The sequence below is a fragment of the Pan troglodytes genome, chromosome 6 (genome assembly GCF_028858775.2).
Source record: "Pan troglodytes isolate AG18354 chromosome 6, NHGRI_mPanTro3-v2.0_pri, whole genome shotgun sequence".
NCBI lineage: Eukaryota > Metazoa > Chordata > Mammalia > Primates > Hominidae > Pan > Pan troglodytes.
Window position 1 is genome coordinate 72,406,852 of NC_072404.2, and position 14,347 is coordinate 72,421,198.

The 14,347-nt window shown below is 45.1% G+C and overlaps 1 pseudogene; it reads left to right on the forward strand.

Moving 5' to 3' along the window:
• The first annotated feature begins 6,211 nt into the window (after positions 1 to 6,211).
• Positions 6,212 to 7,832, forward strand: LOC107971912 (elongation factor 1-delta-like; annotated as a pseudogene).
• Positions 7,833 to 14,347: the final 6,515 nt, after the last annotated feature.

Genomic DNA, 14,347 nt, shown 5'->3' on the forward strand with positions numbered 1-14,347 from the left:
CTTGAACTCCTGACCTCAGGTGATCTGCCAGCCTCGGCCTCCCAAAATGTTGGGATTATAGGCGTGAGCCACCGTGCCCGGCCATCTTATTCTAACTAAATTTTACTTACAGCATATTTTCCTGAATTGAAGATATGAGAAAATGTTTTAGCCTAAAGTGTTAGTTCTGTCCTTTGGAAATATAAACTTTACTGTATCACCCGAGTTGTCCCTTTAGAAATGCAGCGAGATAGATGGCAACACAATAATAGTGAAGGACCTTCAATACTCCATTGACAGCACTGGACAGTTCATCAAGACAGAAATTCAACAAAGAAACAGTGTACTTAAGCTATACCCTAGAACAAATGGACATAACAAATATTTACAGAACATTCTACCCAACGACTACAGTATATACATTCCTTTTATTCAGCACATGAAATATTCTCCAAGATAGACCATATGATATGCCACAAAACAAGTTTCAATAAATTTTAAAAAATTAATATTATATCAAGTACACTCAGACCACAGTGAAATAGAATTGGAAATCAACTCCAAAAGGAACCCTCAAAACAATACACATATCCATATCCCTCTCCCTCTCCGTCTCCCCACAGTCTCCCTCTCCCTCTCTTTCCACGGTCTCCCTCAGATGCCCAGCCGAAGCTGGACTGTACTGCTGCCATCTCGGCTTACTGCGACCTCCCTGCCTGATTCTCCTGCCTCAGCCTGCCGAGTGCCTGCGATTGCAGGCGCGCGCCGCCACGCCTGACTGGTTTTCGTATTTTTTTGATAGAGACGGGGTTTCGCTGTGTTGGCCGGGCTGGTCTCCAGCTCCTAACCGCGAGTGATCTGCCAGCCTCGGCCTCCCGAGGTGCCGGGATTGCAGACAGAGTCTCGTTCACTCAGTGCTCAATGGTGCCCAGGCTGGAGTGCAATGGCGTGATCTCTGCTCGCTATAACCTCCACCTCCCAGCCGCCTGCCTTGGCCTCCCAAAGTGCCGAGATCGCAGCCTCTGCCTGGCCGCCACCCCGTCTGGGAAGTGAGGAGCGTCTCTGCCTGGCCGCCCCGTCTGAGAAGTGAGGAGACCCTCTGCCTGGCAACCGCCCCGTCTGAGAAGTGAGGAGCCCCTCCGCCCGGCAGCCACCTCGTCTGGGAAGTGAGGAGCGTCTCCGACCGGCAGCCACCCCGTCCAGGAGGGAGGTGGTGGGGTCAGCCCCCCCGCCCGGCCAGCCGCCCCGTCCGGGAGGTGAGGGGCGCCTCTGCCCGGCCGCCCCTACTGGGAAGTGAGGAGCCCCTCTGCCCGGCCACCACCCGGTCTGAGAGGTGTGCCCAACAGCTCATTGAGAACGGGCCATGATGATGGTGGCGGTTTTGTGGAGTAGAAATCAATGAAGTGAATCTATATTTTGCCACAAGCATTTTATTTCTGATGAATATGCTTGTTTTGCTTAAAATACATTAGCTTTTCATGAAAAATCTACACTTTTCTTTCAGGGTTTTATTTATTGCTGAGAAGTGTCCTGCCAGAAAACTGCTATTCTCAGCTCTACTTACATTGACTAATAGTGAGTGGAAGTGATGTGTGGATAAAAAGCAAATGTGTCTTTTCTACATCTCTTTGTTAATTTATTCACAGAAGAAAGAGGAGGATGCAGATAGAAGATGAAAGAAGATATGATTACTAAAAAATCATGGGGAAGTCTTTTTATCAAGGAAAAAACCATAAGGGATAATGTGAGAAGAAAATATATTATTTTGCTAAGCCTCTGAAATGTCAGTATACAATCTGCATTGCTTTAACAAATATATTATTCCTTCAGTTTTGATTCTTCAGGATATGATTCAGTTCCCCAGTGAATCAAAACTACAAGGAGAATAACATTTGTTAAGGTAATAGATGTAGGGAAGACCCATTATGTTTGGCCAACATCTTTTTCACCCCCTGTCGCAGGCAATCATTATTCTACTCTCTGCTTCTATTAGTTTGAATTTTCTTTTACACCCTGCATAGAAATGAGATCTTTTTAAAAATTTTTTTCAATGCTGGCTTATTTTACTTAGCATAATGTCCTTCAGTTTCAATAAGCTTTTTGCAAATAACAAGGCTTTTTTCTTTTTAAGGGCTGAATAGCATTCCATTGTGTAAATATACTGCATTTTCTTTATTCATTCAACTGTTGATGAGCATTTAGGTTGATTCCATATCTTGGCTATTGTGAGTAATCCACTTTCTTCTTTCTCTTTCATTTTTTATATCTTCTTTTTTATTTCTAGTGCAGTGGGGTGATCTCAGTTCACTGCCACCTCCACCTCCTGGGTTCAAATGATTCTTCTGTCTCAGCCTCCCAAGTAGCCGGGATTACAGGCACACACCACCACACCTGGCTAATTTTTGTATTTTTAGTAGAGATGGTGTTTCACCATGTTGGCCAGGCTGGTCTTGAATTCCTGACCTTGTGAACCACCCACCTCAGCCTCCCAAAGTGCTGGGATTACAGGCATGAGCCACGACGCCTGGCCAACTTTGTCATTTTTAGTGATCCTCAGATATCTTCCATTGCAGAAAATTGTATTTTATTAGTTATTATTGTGTTTTTTGTACTCATCTACATGGGATGAGTCCTAAGAGATTCAGTTTAAAAAAGTTTTTTTAGGTACATTAAGGACATTATTTATCTTTTGTAACCTGTTCATGTCTATGTCTGTTGCTTGCATCAGGCAGTGACTCAAACAATTCTCAAAAAACAGAAAGTGTATTTCTCTTAAAGTTGGCTTATTAAGGGACTATGAGGTGATCCAATTCAATAAGAACCAAACTAGACCTACTGAGATTAGTCAGGACTATCAGAGAATTTTTCAAATACATTCACCATTAATCCGGAGATAATTGTGAATCCCGACTTTTACCCTAAGAAAAATTATTGCAATGTAGTAAAGTTGATTCTGTCTTTAAAAAGAAAGAGGAGCACAATGAGATTTCCTGTGGCCAGTTGAAGTTCATGAAGTTTGTCAAAGAATTTCACATACATAGTAAATCTTCTGATAGCATTTAGTTCCAATCACAATAAATTATACTTGTCTCTGTCTTCTATAATTAATCTCTTCTCTCTTTAAAAAAACTCTGTATTTTCTTTATAAAAATAGTGATTATTGGCTGTGCACGGTGGCTCATGCCTGTAATCTCAGCACTTTGGCAGGCCAAGGTGGGTGGATCACGAGGTCAAGAGTTTGAGACCAGCCTGACCAACATGGTGAAACCCCATCTCTACTAAAAATACAAAAATTAGCCAGGCGTGGTGGCAGGCACCTGTGATCCCAGCTACTCAGGAAGCTGAGACAGGGGAATTGCTTGAACTCGGGAGGCGGAGGTTGCAGTGAGCCAAAATCATTCCACTGCACTTCAGCCTGGTGACAGAGCAAGACTCTGTCTCAATATAATATAATTATACAATTATAACATCCTAAGTATGTATTTGTTGGGTACACTGTCATATTTTTATGTTTATGCTGTAAAATGTTTAAATCAAGCTAAGTAACAAATTCAGCACCTCACATACTTATTATACTTTTGTGGCAAAAACATTTAAAATCTTTTTATACCAATTTTGAAATATCCACTGCATTATTATTTATTATAGTCAATATTCTGTGCAATTAATCACTAAATCTTATTTCTCCTAAGTGAAACGTGGTACACTTCCATCAACATTTTTTCTTTCTTCAACCACTTCTTCCCCAGCCTCTGTCACGTTTTTACTTACACTAAGTTACATTAGGGCCATTAATGTAATTAAAGAAATTAAATCTTTTGGTATGCAATAATGGTATGAACATAAATAATGTTAAATAACTTTATTAGAAAGTTTGACTAATTAGGCATATAAATAAATGGGCAGCACTTTTGGCTAGTAAACTAAAAATACCCATTATTTTCAAACACCAGACAATTATTTTAAATGGAAAGATTTTGGGCCTAATATATGTCATTGAATTTATGAAAGCACAAACCCAGGAGGGTAGTATTTTCTGAGCATTGTAAGTAACAATGAAAATTATTGACTAAAGTGAATTCAAGTAATATGTAGCCAAATAAAAATCTCATTAAAAAATTTAAAAGTACTGGATGCAGCAGCTCATGCCTGTAATTCCTGCACTGTGGGAGGCCAATGCAGAAAAATTACTTGAGCCCAGAAGTTTAGACAGTGCCTCAAAAATAAAAATTTTAAATTAAGTTCTTAATCAAATGGAAGATTTAAGCTGAGATCATTTTTATTGATTCAGAACAGTGCTGGCTGGGTGCAGTGGGTCATGCCTGTAATCCCAGCACTTTGGGAGGCCGAGGTGGGTGGATCACCTGAGGTAAGGAGTTCCAGACCAGCCTGACCAACATAGAGAAATCCCATCTCTACTAAAAATACAAAATTAGCAGGGCGTGGTGGCGCATGCCTGTAATCTCAGCTACTCGGGAGGCTGAGGCAGGAGAATCGCTTCAACTTGGGAGGCAGGGGTTGTGGTGAGCTGAGATCACATCATTGCTCTCCAGCCTGGGCAACAAGAGCGAAACTCTGTCTCAAAAAAAAAGAAGAAGAAGAAGAAACAAAAGAAATGTGCTAATGGAGAAGCATGGTGATCAAAGCCAAAAACTTGAATTTAGATCAGTAATTTTGCCATTGTCTTACCGATACAGAAAAACAGTATTCTGGCCATATGTAGGTATTAGTCTCTACAGTTAAGTACATTTACTTCAGATATTTTTAAAAATATAAAATCGATTTTTTAGTATTAAAAATTAACGTATATTGGCCAGGCATGGTGGCTCTGCCTGTAATCCCAGCACTTTGCGAGGCAAGGCGGGAGGATTATGAGGTCAGGAGATCAAGACCATCCTGGCTAACATGGTGAAACCCCATCTCTACTAAAAAAAAAAAAAAAAAATTAGCCGGGCGTGGTGGCGGGCGCCTGTAGTCCCAGCTACTTGGGAAACTGAGGCAGGAGAATGGCGTGAACCCGGGAGCCAGAGCTTGCAGTGAGCCGAGATCGCTCCACTGCACTCCAGCCTGGGTGACAGAGTGAGACTCCATCTCAAAAAAAAAAAAATTTTTTTTGGTATATTGAGGAAAGAATACGTTCTAACTGATGTAACTTGAGATTTCTCATAAGATGTTATTGTCTGCCACACAAGAAAATTGTAAAAGATTTTCCTCAGGTATATGCTGTTGATATTTGTGCATTTTGGAAAGATATTATATATTTGGAAATCTTTAAATATAAAAATATTTTACATGCTAAAATTCTGAGAAAGTTACAAGAACCTTTAAAATCCTGAGTAGAATATAAAGAAACATATGAGAACTTTCCAGGTACAAAAGAAAGCCAAAGGAAGAATCCAGAATGTAATTAAACTAAGAAGCAATTGTTCTTCTTAGATATGGGTGAACACACAAATAAAAAATTTCTGTGGGTTGTCCAACTTGCCATTAGACAAATGAAAAAATAACAACATTATTAGGAGGGATAACATTAGGAGAAATACCTAATGTAAATGATGAGTTAATGGGTGCAGCACGCCAACATGGCACATGTATACATATGTAACAAATCGGCACATTGTGCACATGTACCCTAGAACTTAAAAGTATAATTTTTAAAAATCACCCTAAAAAATAATAAAAATCCTTTTCTACAAAAATAAAAATAAAAGTAACAACATAAACTAACTGCAGACATTGCAAACGTAATATCTTTCACAAGCGAGAAACAAATTACAACTTATATTACCCACAGTTACAGGACTTAGGTTTAAAATGTTTAATCCAAGACAATGGGGAAAACAGAAAATATACCAATAATGTGAAAAGTACAAGAAGCTACAAGGGTGACAAGTCATATTTGTTTGTTTTTTGTGCATGTGGGGGTTTTTTTGTTTTGTTTTGTTTTTTTGTTTTTTGAGACGGAGTTTCGCTCTTGTTGCCCAGGCTGGAGTGCAATGGCATGACCTTGGCTCACCACAACCTCTGCCTCCTGGGTTCAAGTGATTCTCCTGACTCAGCCTCCCAAGTAGCTGGGAATACAGGCACCCACCACCGTGCCCAGCTAATTTTGTATTTTTAGTAGAGACGGGGTTTCTCCATGTTGGTCAGTCTGGTCTCCAACTCCCGACCTCAGGTGATCCACCCGCCTCGGCCTCCCAAAGTGCTAGGATTACAAGTGTGAGCCACCACACCCAGCAACAAGCCATATTTGAAAAACAGCCAGCCTTTCATCAGGCATCCCGCATCTGCTGATTCCTCCTTCCTGGTCACTGCGTCCTTGGCTGGCATCAGAAAAGTGGCTACAAACTTCCTAGTACATGAGAAGATCTGGTTCAACAAGTTAAAATGTGACAATGCAGAAAGGAGATTCTTCGAGCAGATGAACAAGCCTGTGGCCAGCACCTCCCGCCAGGAGAACGGCGCCAGCATGATCCTGCATGACATTGCGAGAGCCAGAGAGAATTTCCAGAAATCCCTGGCCAGAAGCTCAGGCCCCGGGTCCTCCAGCAGCCCCAGGGGAGACAAGGGTGAGCTCATCTTTCAGATCACCAGTCTGGAAGTGGAGAACCAGAGCCTGCGCAGGGTTGTGCAGGAGCTGCAGCAGGCCATCTCCAAGCTGGAGGCCCCACTGAACGTGCTGGAGAAGAGCTTGCCTGGCCACCACAGCCCTGCAGACCCAGAACGAGTCTCCTATGCGCCAAGTGGAGCCCCTGGCCAAGAAGCCAGCCAAACCAGCAGAGGATGACAAGGACGATGACATTGACCTACAGGGGATAGGCCCCCAAATCTGGCCATAAATTGGCCCCAAAACTGGCCATAAACAAAATCTCTGCACTACTGTGACATGTTAGTGATGGGCATGACACCCATGCTGACAGTTGTGGGTTTACCGGAATGAGGACAAGAAACACCTGGCCCACCCAGGGTGGGAAATCCACTTAAAGGTGTTCCTGAACTACAAACAATAACATGAGCGACCAGTGCCTTAAGGACATGTTCCTGCTGCAGATAACTAGCCAGAGCCCATCCCTTTGTTTCAGCCCATCGCTTTGTTTCCTGTTTTAGTTAATCTATGATCTATAGAAACAATGCTTATCACTGGCTTGCTGTCAATAAATATGTGGGCAAAACTCTGTTTGAGGCTCACAGCTCTGAAGGCTGTGAGTCCCCTGATTTCCCACTCCACACACTATATTTCTGTGTGTGTGTCTTTAATTCCTCTAGCACCACTGGGTTAGGGTCTCCCCAACCAAGCTGGTCTTGGCATTGACCTGTTTGGCAGTGACAATGAGGAGGAGGACAGGAGGCAGTACTGCTGCGGGAGGAGCGGCTGCGGCAGTACACAGAGAAAAAGGCCAAGAAGCCCATGCTGGTGGCCAAGTCGTCCATCCTGCTGGACGTTAAGCCTTGGGATGATGAGACTAACATGGCCCAGCTGGAGGCCTGTATGTGCTCCATCCAGCTGGACAGGCCGGTCTGGGGGGGCCTCTAAGCTGGTGCCCGTGGGCTATAGTATCCAGAAGCTGCTGCTTCAGTGTGTAGTGGAGGATGACAAGGTGGGGACAGACTTGCTGGAGGAGGAGATCATCAAGTTTGAAGAACACGTGCAGAGTGTTGACATTGCAGCTTTCGACAAGATCTGAAGACTGAGTGTGAGTGTGTGTGTGTGTGTGCACGCGTGCATGTGCTTGAAGCCCTGCCATGATTAAAAACTGAGACCGGCAAAAAAAAAAAAAAAAAAAAAGAGAAAAAAAACAGCCAAATGTGAAGCAAACAATTGAAAATATAATCAGTCTACTTAATATACAACATATGTGTGAAACATTAAATTAGTCTGAAATGATGAGAAGATTAGTGAACTAGAACACTAAGCAGTAATTAATTACTGTAAAGACAAAAGGAGAAAAGTTATATTAACAAAATCTAAAATATACATGTATGACAGGGAGCATGAGATGGAGTAAAACAAGTCTGATTATTTTTATAGAATATATTTTCAAAATCAAAGTCAATATTCAGAGTTGGTGACTCATAAGTTTCTAAAATTGAAAAGCAGACATAATTACTTCTCAGCCTTTTGGCTAAAATCAAGTGAAAACCAGATATAAGTGCTTGAATTCAAATGTGCACTGTTCCAAAAAGAGAAAAATAACAAAATTAATTCCTTAAAATAAAAAAAAAATTACTTAAAACGGGCTGCATAACACCAAGGAGAAGAAAAACACTACAAATCTGTGAGAGGAATAAAGATAATTTACAAAAATGAAAGTAAAGTTTTCAAACCTTGTACAGAGCCAAAAATCAGAGAAATAAATGTTAAAGGAGCTGAGAGAAATTATCATTAAAGTTAGAAATGCATACTTACACTGCAATATTTTTAACACAAATGGGTAAATTAAAATACTTTCCAAAAAACCCACTGGTTTGGTTTTCAATAGGATTCTCTTAAAAGCATACCTAATAAAAATGTTGTTTTATTATTATACTTTAAGTTCTAGCGTACATGTGCACAATGTGCAGGTTTGTTACATCTGCATACATGTACCATGTTGGTGTGCTGCACCCATTAACTCGTCATTTACGTTAGGTATATCTCCTAATGCTATCCCTCCCCCCTGCCCCCAACCCAAAAATATTTTTTGTATCTAAAGTTGAAGAAGAAAATGAAAAAGTACAAAAATTGATTTGGAAACTGGCATGTTCTTTCTCAGGATTTTAGGTAACCGGCAATCTTTCACTCTCATACAACACTCTAGAGTTTAAAAAATATTTTTCTACCTATCTTTTCTCTGATCTTTATATCCTGTGAGGCTCTGCAAAATAGGGGCTTGTGTCCCATTTTGCAATTTAAAAAGCTGAGGCTCAGACAAATGTCACACAGAAAGTTTGGGACAGAACTGGGACTAGAACCCATGACTTGCAAAGTAGTGCTCTTCTCATCCCTAAAGCAGTCATAGGGCTAGGAAACAAAAGATAGAGCACTGCTTAATACATTCAACCAAGGTGAGACCTGACGCACCCCAAAATGCTAAGCAGCTCCAGGGCCCTGTGGCAGAGATTTCAAAGTGGAGGGTGATGATTACATCTGCATATCTGAGCTCCAATACAAACGCTGCCACTCAGCTATAGAACCACACTTTCTGAGCCTCAGCCTTCTCTGCTATAAAATGGCACTACAAAAGGCACCAAAAAGCTCAGGATGAGGGCAAAACAGCATCCTGAATGCAGGAGTGCCTGGAGAGAGTAAAGTACTCATTGACTTTTTATTTAAGCACATGGATAATATACTGTGTTTCATTGTGTCTTCTCCATGGTGTCTGGTTAATGACTGTAGATCCTGGGGTCCTCTGGTCAATCCTAATGCTATGCGATAGAGGCATGAATGGATATAGATGGGTGGATGGACAGGTATGTGGATGCATGGACATGTGCTCAGAAGAGCAGAAAGAAGAAAACAGGGAGTCAAAATGAGAATGAAAAGATGATTGAAGGATCAGGGTTGATGGAATACGGCACAGTCTCCAGTCCTCTTGCCCTCACCAAGCCCTACCACCACCTGCCTTGGGTAACAGTGGCATATGCTGTATATGACATCCCTGGTCACCATGACGCTGCTGCAGAAGGTGCTGTAGATCTGAGGCTAATCATGGCTCATTAGGAACGTGCCAAGGGCCAGCAGAAAAATAACCCGACACAATGAAGCTGATGTGGACTGTCTTCTCATCTGCCATGGCTGCCTGGCCAGGCCCTAGACTATCCACCCCTGGCGGAGGGAATGCCTGTCCATCCAGCAAAAATACCCAGACAGGGTCACAGGGAAAGATGAAGCTCTAAGTTTGCTGCAAATTGAGGCTTAAAGGTAAAGGAAGAGCAAGAACACTTTAGGTCTGGACCCAGTCCCTAGATGCACAAGTTCATCATGGTTGGAGGCAGAATGGTTAAGTGAACAAGTGCACCCACCCACCCACCTTCACTCCTCACCCTCTTGTTTTCCCATTGGGTCAAGCAGGACTAGAATGCATGTATGAATCTGAGTGAGGGAGCGTGCAGGGGAAGGAGAAGGGAAGGCTTTGAAATCACACTACAGTGAAGCAGAACTAGGTAAATGTACTGCCCTACACCTTCCAACCCTGCAAAGAAGCATAAAATTCTGCAGCTGGAAGAGGTTAGCATGAAGCTGACAGATTCCAGGATCCCACAGTCTGGCATTTCAAAGTCCAGAATTTTAAACTCTTCAAGGATATGCGACCATCCAGGGTTCAGACATAATAGATGATATTATTACTAGATGGTGACTATGTACATGGCACTGTTCTTTTTTTTTTTTTCTAGAGGTGGAGTTTCACTCTTGTTACCCAAGCTGGAGTGCAATGGTGTGACCTTGGCTCACTGCAACCTCCACCTCCCAGGTTCAAGCAATTCTCCTGTCTCAGCCTCCTGAGTAGCTGGGATTACAGTTGCATGCCACCACACTTGGCTAATTTTTGTATTTTCAGTAGAGACGGGGTTTCGCCATGTTGGTCAGGATGGTCTTGAACTCCGGACCTCAGGTGATCCACCCGCCTTGGCCTCACAAATTGTTGAGATTACAGGCATGAGCCACAGCGCCCAGCCCATGGCAATGTTCTAAACATGTTGCATCTATTAACTTATTTAAGAGACCCCCCTGAGGCAGGTGCTACTGTCCTTACTTTATAGAGGAAACTGAGCACAGAGAAGTAACTTGCCTACAGTCACAGAAATGGAAATAGCAGAGAAGCTGAGATGTGAACACAGAGTCTGTGTATCTAGCCACAGTGCAAACCTGCTTAACTGCAGCATGAGGTTATGAGTCCAGGCTCTGATGATGAGGCAGGTTACCTGGGTTTGGATCTTGGCTCTTCTACTGTGGGGCAACATGGTCTTGATCAAGTTCTCTTCCTTTGTTTCAGTTTCCTCCTCTGTAAGATGGACATAATAATAGTATCTCCTAGGATTGGAGCTGTCTTCAGGCTTAGACTTTCTGGGTTTCTCTGTTTTCTTCACACTCTGTGCACCATCCAGACCTACTTTAATGAGCTTCTACCCATCCCCCTCCAGGGCTCTGGTGAACTAATATTTTCAGGGTATAAATGACTGATAACAACTTCCTCAATTTCTGTGGGGGCCTAATCCAGGAAGATGCCATCATCAAATGGCGCCTGAGCCTGCCTCCCAAATGTGCATGCGCCAGTCTCAGGGCACCAGTAAGCCACAGCTCGCATCACAGTGAACACCACCTTTGCCTGGCGACTAGTCCCTGTGGCTTGGCAGAAAAGGAGTCCTCTGTGGAGGTGCGTCAGCGATGGACTCTAGTCTGTCTTCTCTGGGGGATCCACGGGATAGTCCCATGATCCTAGGAGAGGGCAGCGGCAAACCAGCCTGAAGAAACCTCAAGCAGAGCCCCAGGGATACACCGCAAAATCCCTAAGGATGGGGTTCCGCACCTTCACCTGCAAAAAAAGGTGCAGACTGATGACACAGAAGGTGCTTCCAACTCCATCCTCACATTCGCTTCATCACACAATCTGTCCACACCATGGCCCGGTGCCCAGGTGGGAGGACTCCAAAGTGCGGGGAACAGTTGGAAACAGTCGGAGTGCAAACTGCAGCCTTTCCGGCCAGCTCCTGATTTGGGGTTTCATTCCCAGAGCCCCTTGAATCCACCTCCAATTCAGTTCCCAGCCGAGTAGGTGCTTCACGTCGTGAGGCGGGCACTCTTCCATCTTCTGGGGATTTCATTCCGGGATAGAGTGTGTGAGCAGCAGTAAGGTCAGATGGGGGTGAGGATACAGTCTGGTGAAATGTGGTTTGGGTCCCGCATCTTCACCTGCAAAAATGGTGCAGAGAGATGACACAAGAGGTGCTTCCAACTCCACCCCCGCATTCCCTTCATTGCACAAGCTGTCCACGCCATGACCCGGTGCCCAGGTGGGAGGACTCCAACGTGCGGGGAACAGTTGGAGCTCAAACCCTGGCCATTCTGGCCAGCTCACGATTTGGGCTTTCATTCCCGGGGCCACATGAAAGTGGGATAGATTGATGCTGGGTGAGATGTGGCCTCCACACTGGCATCCTCTTATCCTGACTTCCATGTTCCTCATGGGCCTGGGGTTTCCATGATCTGGCTCAAAGTCTTCCACAGTAAACGTTTCCAGTTCACGGAGGACGACCCTCATGGGGATCCATTGCATGAGTGTTTCCTTCTAAACACTGTCATGTTTTAATGACTGGGCAGCTGTGATATTTTCGAGCCATAAATTCCCGTTATATCCACCAACAAGGAAACTGTTGTTCTCCCACTTCTATTGGAGGGCTGCATGACTCCTGTAGGATGAGAAGTAGGCAGCCATGTCTGGCTTTTGACTGGTAATCTAGGCCCTGTTTCATTTCATCTGCACGTCCTTTCTAATTGTGAAGAAGGTCTTTCATTGGGCTGTTGCTGGGTGGGACAGCCTCTGTATACGGTATTTGGCTGCCACGGATTTCAGGAAGCAACAGGGACTTGGAGTAGGCTGGCTGCATTCTAGGTTGTGAATAGTGGCCTCCTTGTGGGCGCTGGGATTGTTTGCACTTTGAGGAGGCTCTCGGGTTTTCTGGCAGGAATCCTTGAACGGGAGGCTTGGGCTCCAGCACAAGCCCTCTTGTCCTCCCAGGCTAGCCTTGATTTTCCTTAGCTTTCATGGGGGGGTCCACAATGCCCCTCAACGGCACTCCTGGACACCCTTTTCAGGATTGCAATCGCCCCATATGGCCTCTGAGACACTCTCTCAACCTCATCTGCCCCCATGGGATGCCAGTTACAGGTGTGAGACCTCTGCTCCACTTTGGACTTGCCTTTGTCGTGGTTCCTGCCTTTTCCAGATAGCAGTGCTGAGAAGCAGAAGCCCCTTGGAGGCCCAGGATGAAGGGAGTCAGTGAGCTCAAGGGCCTGGCATTCTTCTGCTGACACCCTCCTCTGGGATCTCAGGTATGATGATTCCATCACCCGGATACCCCTCAACATCTCACCAGAGTGTATACCCATCCTTCTGGGACCTGATTCCTGCACACAGCCTCTTTGGGGAAAGGAGTCAGAAGAACAGTTTCCAGCGCCCACCTTACAGTCTCGAAACGCCTCCTCCTCCAGCGGGATGAACCACGGAGATGCCCCAAAGAGGCTGTACTGTCGAGACTTTTAGGGTCCCACAGTGGGTTGTCGCAGGCAGCCTTTTTCTTTAGATCAGACCGGCTATGCCCGTACTATTTTCCCCTGCTTAGGCAGGCTGACATCCCTGACAGCTGGGCGCCCGAGCCGGCCTCGCGAATGCACATACGCCAGTTGCGGGGCACCAGGCACGAGTGGTGAGCTGCGGCTGTCGTCACAGTGAACGCCACCGTTGCCTGGCCACGGGTCCCTGCGGCTTGGCAAACCAGTAGACCTCTGTGGACGTACGTCGCCGCTGGACTCTCACCCGTCTTCTCTGAGAGATCCACGGGATAGTCCCCTGATCCTAGAATTGGGCAGGGCCGACCCAGGGTGAAGAAACCTCAAGCGGACTCCCAGGGATGCAGATCGAAATCCCTAAGGATCCCAGGGGACCCGCAGGATGTGTCAGGCATGCCTAGGCGGTGTAGGGGTGAGTCTATTTGATAGTTGCCCCCCGGTGATTTCTAGGTAAACCCTGCCTGTGTTTCCCGGGGCTGCTCTCTCCCCGGAGGGACTTCCTGGTGGAGCAGAACCGGGTTGCCTCAGAATGTGCTGGGTTGTGTATTTCTGTGGGAGTGTTGCAAGTGTTTGATGTCTGTGTGTGTGTATGTCTGTGTGTGTGTTTCTGTGTGTGCCTGGAAGTGGGGTTGGTTAAAGGATCTGGCTTGCGCACTGGAGCGCTTGTTCTTTCGAGTCGGTCAATCTTCTTGTGCGCCTCTCTGTGTGCCTCCGCTTTGGCTGTGGGGCTTCGTGTTTCTTCTTTTCCCCGTGGTTCCTGAAACCGTGGTGAAGTGGGGAGCTGACTGAGACCCGCAGGGGTACAAATCACTTTTCCCTGCAAAGGAGCCACTCTTCTAGAAATAAGAGAAACATACCACACCTGAGAAAAGACACTTCCCAGGTACTCATTGTCCTGAGGCCAACCCTGGGCCAGACCATAGGAGTCCTGTTTGCAGGGCTCCTTGAATCCAATCGGATTCGGTTCCCAGTAGAGAAAGAGCTTCAGGTCTTAAGGCGGGCGCTCCTCCATCGTCTTGATATTTCATTTCGGGTGGGAGAGTGTGAGCCTCAATAATACGGGTGAGGATATAGCCTGGTGAGGTATGGATGGGGTCCTGA